Source organism: Cibotium barometz, chromosome 60 (assembly GCF_041138505.1).
Source record: "Cibotium barometz isolate CiBa-2024 chromosome 60, ASM4113850v1, whole genome shotgun sequence".
Classification (NCBI taxonomy): Eukaryota; Viridiplantae; Streptophyta; class Polypodiopsida; order Cyatheales; family Cibotiaceae; genus Cibotium; species Cibotium barometz.
Genome location: NC_141105.1, coordinates 21,037,660 through 21,044,036, shown reverse-complemented (window position 1 = coordinate 21,044,036; position 6,377 = coordinate 21,037,660). Strand labels below are relative to the sequence as shown.

Below are 6,377 nucleotides of genomic sequence, written 5' to 3'. Positions count from 1 at the left end.
GTTTAAGCCTGAGGGTGCATTGGTTATGTGTAGAGGTCTTAGACAGATTAAGATGCACACCTTCAAAGGCATGGTAGGTTATTGTATGAAAGATTTGCACAAACCATGCTTTAAATTTTTCTCGCACAACATATCTGCTGAGGAGATTACTAGAGGTCGTCAGCTATATGCTTTATATGGCTAAGTTGACTTAAAGAATAAAGTGTGCTTGTCACCTATCAATATTTTTAAAAGAGCATACGTCTACATGGATAATTATATAGCCAATAAACTTGGCGCATCTTTACAAACCACTCTTCTCAAAATGGTCCATACTGGAAAGTACTACCCTACAGCCTCATGGATTATTCCAAAATTTGATTTAGGTATGAGCAGAAAAAGATATGTAGCAATGTGGAAAGTTATAAAACTCCCGCATCTCACCCATTGCATAGATATAGAAGAGATTTTCTTTGTGGATACTCCTCCTACCAGGTACTTTGACCCCGTCATGCAAGAGGAAACAGAGATTATGAAGAGGAGGAAAGTGATGATGGTGATGGACTCCAAACTACAACTGCCAATATAGCACCGAAAACTCTATTGAATCCAATAGTCATTGATGATGATCAGGAACGCCAATCACACTGCATGACTATAGCACATCTTATCTATCTGTATGGGAGAGAGCATATAAATTAAAAAAAGCCATTGTGGATGGTGATGAATTTGTCTCTCTCTCCCCTGAAGTCTGTAAGTTTGTTGGCCTTATAGAAGAAGAAGCTTGTTTTCTATAGTGTCATGTTTTCCTTCTCCACAAATGTAATTACTCCGCCTGCTGTTTATAAGCTTTGTAAATAAATAACATGTGTGGTTATTGCATATCTCTTTGCTCCTCAAATTTTTTATTTAAACTTGTACATTTGTTAAACTTTTGGACATTGTAGACAATTTATGTATGTGATTTGTCTTTGCTTTGCAATTTCGTTACTCTTACAACGTTGATGAATTTATATACACTTTACAATTTCCTTTATTTTTACAGTGTTCAAAAATTTGCAAGCCTTTCAACCTTAATTTTTGTTATATATTTTTTTGTCTTATACTTCTTAAGGTTGTAAACTTTAAGAAGTATAAGGTTAGAGTGAATATGTAGCACCCAAAAAAAATATATAGGTTAGAGTGAATATGCAGCCCAATTAACTTGGCAAGAGCAAATTAACTTGACGAGAGCAATTAATTAATTAATGAGCATTAAGAGAGCAAATAAATTATTATAATAATGGGTGCCAAATTTTGTTCTCCATTAATTAATTATTGGAGACAATGGAGGATGTTAGGCGAATGTGGGACCTTAGTCAGGTCGAAGGTGTGGGTTTAGGTGAAAGGTTAATTATGGGTTTGACGTGTGGCAATGAGAGGGCCCTATAATTTTCTCGAATGGGTGCCGTACACAACATAGAGAGGGAGAAAGCATGAAGAAAGAGAGATGTTCGCCGACCTTCGCAGGGGGGCCATGGGGGGGGAGATGAGCACGGAGGGAGAAATGGCGGACGACGTTGAGAGGGAGAAAGAAAGAAAGAAAGAAAGATTTTATTAACGTCTTCCAAAAGACCGAACTCAGCTTATGAGACAAATCAGTGTACATGTGTGGGGTATCCTTTGTCATCCCAACAAAATGAAAAAGTACTGAACTAAAAAGTTGAATCTAGGTGTGCAATAAGTACAATGAGTGGGGGAGGGGATGGAGCTCTACTACTAGGAGAATGCAAAGCTATATGCATGGAGTATACAATCATGATATGCAACCTGGCTAGCTCCATTCTGTACCATACTGGGGGTATAAAATGGTATACATCAATGAAGGGGGTGTCCATAGCTCCCTGAAGAACATGCTTGGGTCTGCTCTGAAGCGAGCCTGTCGCTCCGCACCCTCTCTGTGAAACTGGGCTCTGATCTCTGTCATCTCTCTCTGGTATAGGCGTGGTGTCCGAAAGCCAGGTGTCCTCTGTCTCTTGCGGGCTCTCAGTGTCTGTGCTCTCTGGAGAGTAATTCCCTGTTGTGTAAGGGCTGGGAGTGGGGTGGATCTCTGAAAAAATATAGTAATCTGTGTCTGTCGACCCCCCTCTGGAGCTGTCTGAGCCTGTAATGATGTCTCTCTATGACGCTGTATGTCTAGAATGAATCTCCCCAGTATGCGCGCTGGTCTGTTGCCTCAAAGAGCTGGCGTAGGGAATGTGGCTCTCTGAATAAAATGGGATATCTCTCTCTGATGGCTGTATATGCTTTGCATCTGCATACATAATGCTCCTCACTCTCCACCTCCTCTCTGCACAATCTGCATACCCTCTCCTCTCGGGGGATCCGTGCTGCTCTGCCAGTCTTGATCTCCAATCGATGTGATGAGACTCTAAGCTCACCAATAGCTACTCGGGAGCCGTGTGGTAAAAAGCCCTCCATGTATCTAGGCTTCTCTATGAATCCATCATCAGTGATACTCATGAAGTGATCTCTATAGTACAGCATCTTCGGTCGAAGAGGCTGTGTAGGCGATATCCATGTCTCTCGTGTATAGAGCTGCCATAGGTCCTGTCTCAATGCTCTGTTCCTCTCACTATGAGAGACGGATATGTGGTGCATCCCTGTCATACTGGAATGGTGGTAGATGATCCATGTTTAGGCCATGCTGTGAGAACCAATGTGTGACCTCTGCATACCATGATCCTCTGTCTCCTGCCTCAGCCAGCTGTCTAGATGCCTCAAAAGCTCTGTATGACAATCTGTCATGTGGCATCTCTCTGAATCTGTTTAGGAGGCATATAGTCTGGAATATGCCTCTACCATCATAAGAGACGCAGCAAACTCTGCTCGGATAATGTCATGAGGTACTGACGGTTTGCTGCGTATCATGCGTGCCATCATGAGGACATGTGGTCTCTCTATCTATATCCACCAATGGGTAGCAAGGCCTGGCACCCATACCGCTCCTCCATACATCAGTGCCGGTGTGACTAATGTGTCAAATAGCCACCCCTTTGTCGGGGGCTCCTGAAATTGCGCCTGGTGGCACTGTCTCTCTAGCATAGCCAATGCTGCATATCCCCGTGTCAATCTAGCTTTGGCTGTTGAACCCATGGTGAAGCGCGTGGCTACTGCAGAGAAGGTAACCCCTAGGTAAGCTGACTCCTGCCCTGTCTCGATGTATGAAAGACCATAACCTTGGTTTTCCCAAGGTTCATAGTAAGACTCCTTTGTGGCAGAAATCATCGAGTGCATGTAGATGCTGTTGTAGACCTCCTGGAGACTCAGACACTAATACAATATCACCAGCATAAAGCACAATATGTACTGAGGTACCTGCTAGATCAACTCCATCTCCACCTCGCCGTGTAATGAAGTCAGCCACCTCATCAATGTATAACCCAAATAGCGTGGGGGAAAGTGGGCATCCTTGTTTCACACCAATGGTTCTAGCAATAGTCTCAGACATACCTCCTGGGCATCTGACTCGCCCCCAAAAACCTGCTCATATAATGCATAGATGCCCCATGTCATATCTGCTGGTATGCCAAGAGACTGCAGGCGTTGAAAGAGCCTCTCTCGTGGTACTGTGTCAAATGCCTTGCGGAAGTCCACAAAGCAGTAATAGAGCTTTCTCTTCCTCACTTTGGCCTGATACATCTCAAAGTGAATACATGGTCAGTGGTAGAGAAAGCTCACCTGAAGCCTTCTGCCTGCCCTGATGAGCGTAAACCTACTCGCTTAGCATATAAGCTAAGCTCTTACTCCAACACTACACCATAGAGTTTGGCCAACACATAACCGTCCTGTAGTTGCTCAGATCGAGCATATCCCCTGTTTTGTGGATCGGCACAATGGTGTGCATCGTCTACTCCGCAGGCAAACCCTCTGCTAGTGCCCTGTTAAACAGGTGTGCAAGAAAAGGAGCCAAAGAATCTACTGCATATATGAGATGCTCACCTTGTAGGCCCATATAGTCGGCGGCCTATCCATGCTGTAGGCGGCGAATAGGTTCCTTTACCATTGAGTGGGTAAAGAAGCTAGCTGTGGTGGTAGGTCGAGGCTCTTGTGGCTGAGGTATAGGTGGTTGTTGTGGGGCGTGGTATAGGCCCTCTGCATATGTGTGCCATGTCTGTGGGTCTGCAATGGGTGTCAATGTCCGAGGCTCTTGAAGTGCCACCATGAGATAGGGCTATCTCTACTCATGAAGAAATGGAAGATCTCTAGCTCCTGGAGATGAGGCGAGTAAGTCTCCTCATCTCTCTCCTCGACTCCTGCTGTGTGATGGCTCTCCCAAGGCTCTCTGTATGCGGAGTCGTGAGTATAGGGCTATGCACTCGTCATCATACCATCTGTTCTGGGGCATAGTCCCAGATCTCGTAGGCTCTCCTGAGTGGACACGATGTGGGAAGCTCTATAATGCAGCCGTGTAGGAGTGATGCTAGCTGGGCTGTAATGGTATCCATAGGTGCCAGGGGATCCATGAGTAGGAGCCCATCCTCTACTCTGCCAGTGTATATGTCTGCCATGTCATGTGTGAAGTAGATGGTAGTGTGTGGCGGCGGTATGTGGGGGACTGGTGTTACTGGTGATCCAGCTACTAGTGAAAATGCCAAGTATGTATGATCTGCCCCAATAGGACGAGGTGGGATGGAGAATGAGGTGACAAGATGTGATGCCTCCAAAGACCCCATAATGTAGTCTACCACCGTGCCTCCGGTCCGTGTATGACCCCCATGTGGGAAGCATGTCAGCACTCCTGATCCTGGCCACTGTAGCATCCTGTTATAAATAACGAGACGATGCCTGGCTCCCAACTCTAGTAAGTGGTCCCCATAATGTCCTCTGTCTGGTCCAGTGTCCTCTGATGCCCGACTAGCCCCTATCTCCTCTGGATCCACAGGGTGGAGGATCTCCATGTCATCATAGTCATACACCTCACATTGTCTGCTCTATGTGTAGGCATTGAAGTCACCCGTAAGAAATACCTCCCCTAGTGTAGAATAATGCATAATCTTCTCTGATAGTATAGCGAGGCTCCTGTCTCTTCCTCCTATGGCATGTCCTCTGTAATGACATAGGAGGATCCTGATGGAGGAAAGTAACATAGGGCTATGTATATAACCCTGTCCTGTGAGAGCTGTAAGCTGATCCACATGTATCTGGCCTCTTGATCATGTGCTACCACTCTCAATCTCCCCTGTAGCTTCCATCTGCATAGAATTGCTACTCCCCCGACCCTCTCGAGGTACCCTGGCGTGTGGTCCTCCTATATGCTGACTCTCATTGGAATCCCTCCACTCGAGGTAGCCCTCTCTCTCGGCTCTGATGTGTCTATATCTCAGAAGTATGATGTCTCTCCTCACCATAACATGCTCCAATCGTCCAGGCTGCACCCATAGTGAACCATTACAGTTCCATACTACCATGTGTATCTCTGTCAGTGGCTTGGTCTGTGTCCCATACGTCCCAAACCGCTAATCCATGGGCCGGCCATCAATGATGACCCGACCATCTTGATAGAAGGCCTTCTTGCCTTCTCTCCTCGCGTGTAAGACTCGTGGCATGCAAACTCTCCTATGCTCTAGTTGCATCCTCGTGAGATCATCATCCAAGAAAATAGGAGCTCCCTCTAAGTCTCGTAGTATGACCCTCTTCCTCATGAAGATGGTGCGTGCCTCCACATCCTGAAACTATATGATGAGAGCTCTCTTCTTTGTCATGTCTTTCCCGGCCCTCCAAGCTTTGAGGAAGGGGGGGTCCGCCCATCCCCCTCGGGGGTAGAGTCGGCTACCTCGGGAATCCCCGTGACTCTCACATTGAGTCTACGAGCATGTCGCATCCGCTCCTCTTCAATGGTGGTGTTGACAATTTAGAGCCCTTCTTTTTGGGCATCCTCTTTCACTTCCTTTTTGATGTTCCTCTTCACCACTTCTACCCAACCCCCCCTTGTTGCCTCCATCTTACCTCCTAGGCTCTTGGTGATTGCCTTGGTGAGTTCCTCTTTGTTAACTCCACAATCTCTCCTTCCTCCCGTGGTGGTTGGTCCCGTAGAGAGATCACCTCCACTTTGAGGATGTCGATTTCCTCCTTCATAGTGTCCCGGTCCTTCTTCCATCCCTCTTTCTCCTCTTTCCATGCTTCTTTCTCCTTCTTCCCTCCTTCCTTCTCTTTTTCCCTTTTCCAAGCTTCCTTCTCTTTTTGTAAAGCTTTGATCTCCTTCTCAACTTTGGAAAGTCGGTTGATGATGTTATTTTCTCTGATGGAGATGTTCAGCTTATCCTCCATTTTGACTATCTCCTCTTTGCTTGCACCCTTTGGCCATGTCGATGTACCTCGAAGAGATAAAACCCTAACACTTATGTTGCTGCCTTGGA

General features: G+C 46.1%; 1 pseudogene; it reads right to left on the bottom strand.

Annotated features, from left to right (window-relative positions):
* Positions 1–5,477: 5,477 nt before the first annotated feature.
* On the bottom strand, positions 5,478–5,962 carry LOC147605108 (uncharacterized; annotated as a pseudogene).
* Positions 5,963–6,377: the final 415 nt, after the last annotated feature.